Here is a 2302-nt window from a genome sequence, read left to right on the forward strand (position 1 = left end):
GACTTTCAAGTCAGGGAGGGGTGAAATGGTCTTTTACCCTTCTGTGGGATATTGGAAAAGGGTGTAGCATAGCCTTGAAAGCTATTAATAATGATTATTTGTTGTGATTAGGCGAGGCTAGGTCGTCGTTTCGAGATTCAGAGATATCGAGCATGTGAGGTTCTAGATATCATACGAGGTGAGTATTCTCACTATACTGTACCTGGAAAGGTACCTATGTGTGACCGGAAGGTCTGGTGTGCTATGAGATATATGCGTTACATGTTATGAGTTGTCTGTTTCGTATGCGCTATGTATGTGGTGTATATGCTATGTTTGATATGGGCCGGAAGGCATTATGATATGGACCGGAAGGTCAACACGGGTAGGACCGGAAGGTTTATCGGGTTGGGACGGAAGTCCCCTAAGACACATGCACTGGAAGGTCGTGTGATGTATGTCCTGGAAAGGCGTATGTTTGTAAGTGGTAGTTTGGGGAACTCACTAAGCATTTATGCTTACAGTTGTTGTGTTATATGTTTCAGGTACTACCGTGGACCATGGGAAGGCGCCAACATGACTCGTACACACTAGAGAGATGATTTGATTTTTGTGATCTTGGGATACAATATGTTTTGATAACTATTGTTGGATATTTTTGAAAATATTTTATATGAAAGCGGTTGTTGAAAAATGAAAATTTTGTTTTGAAAATTACGTTGTTACAAGTTGGTATCAGAGCCTTGGTTTGAGGGATTCGGATGCACCTTCGGGCGTAGCCGAACTCAAACTGAGGATTTGAGGAAAATTTCAAACGATAAATAAAAAAAATAAAAAAAACTAATTTTTCTAAAAAGAAAGAGATTTTGAGACAACCAGAGCGGAGCACTGTGTACGGTCAGTCAGCGCCCGAACGGTGAACCCCCCAAAATGTCCTTACGTATGTGTTATGAAATATGATATGTTATATTATGCATGCTAGAGCTAGCTAGGTATTCATATTAGTACTAGAGTGGCCTGATTTTGTGATGCCTTAGCCTAGGAGAGAATGTGCTGCTATGTGATGCTTGTTGGCGAGTAGGTAGCAGTGAGGGGCTTATGAGAGGTCTATCGAGGAGTTGCCTACGCCAGTGAGATATAGAGTACTTGTGATTTGGGATCCAAGGATGAGGACTTAGGGTGAATACTGATGCGGTGTAGGCGGTAGTATAAGGGCCCGTACTATCGAAGACATCGGAGCAGTGCGCATTCTAGGTAAGAATCCTTTGCGTACTAAGGAACAAGTAGGGTCGAGATTTCGAGTGTGAGCATGCTCGGCTGAGTCTTTGATATTATTATGTTATATTTCAGAGACATCATGGTTGGGACACGCCACAGACCTGAGACAAGCGGTGTGAGTGACGAGGAGCTTCGTCAGATGATCCACGATGAGGTGGCTGCGGCGATCAGGGCCGAGATTCCGAAGATGTTTGGTTCTATCAAGACCACACTGATGGAGACTTTTGATGAGCGGTACGCTGCGGTGACTGAGGCTGCAGTCGCTGCAGCTACAGCAGCTGTGCCTGCTGTCAGGCCTCAGGGAGGTGACTCGTTGTTGTTTTGGGATTTCAGCAACACAAAGCCACCCTGTAACATCCGGAATTTCATGTATTATATTTATTCATTTTATTTTGAGTTTTGTGGAAGAACTCGACGAGTTGGTGCGTAGACTCGCTGAGTAGAGACGCGATTTCTCACCCGGATTAATGACCGGACTCGACGAGTCGCATTGGTGGACTCGGCGAGTCCGCGCTGTTTAATGAAACCCTAATTTCTCGGGTTTGGGGCCTATTTAAAGGGCCTTATGGCCGTCATTTGTGCTCACCAGTCCACAGAGCGAAACCCTAGTGAGCTTGAGCGTTTGGAGTGAGAGAAGGAACCGTTGTTGACCTTGGTGGTGTTGTATAGCAAGGGAAAGGAAGCAAGAGGGTTAACGTCCTGAAGATCTGAGGTCCAGAACATCACGTTTGAGGTACTATTTTCGAACCCTTTTCTGTTGTGGTGATGTTCATGTTGATTTAGGGCTTATTGAGCCCTTTTGTGGCTAGATCTAGTGCTCCCTTGGTCCCATAAGAGAGTTAGGTTCTGGATCTGGACCCTTGGAGGTCCAGAGTGTCCCTTTGTCCAAGCTTTTTATGAATCCATGGAGGTTTTGGTTTGGGATCTTGGTGCTTGAGGTTAAAACACCATTTATGAGTCATTAGGTGTGATATGAGCACCAAGACATGAACTTTATGTGATAAATAAGCTTGGAAGGATTGGCTCTATGAGTTAGCGGAACAGA

This window comes from Lactuca sativa, chromosome 1 (genome assembly GCF_002870075.4).
Source record: "Lactuca sativa cultivar Salinas chromosome 1, Lsat_Salinas_v11, whole genome shotgun sequence".
NCBI lineage: Eukaryota > Viridiplantae > Streptophyta > Magnoliopsida > Asterales > Asteraceae > Lactuca > Lactuca sativa.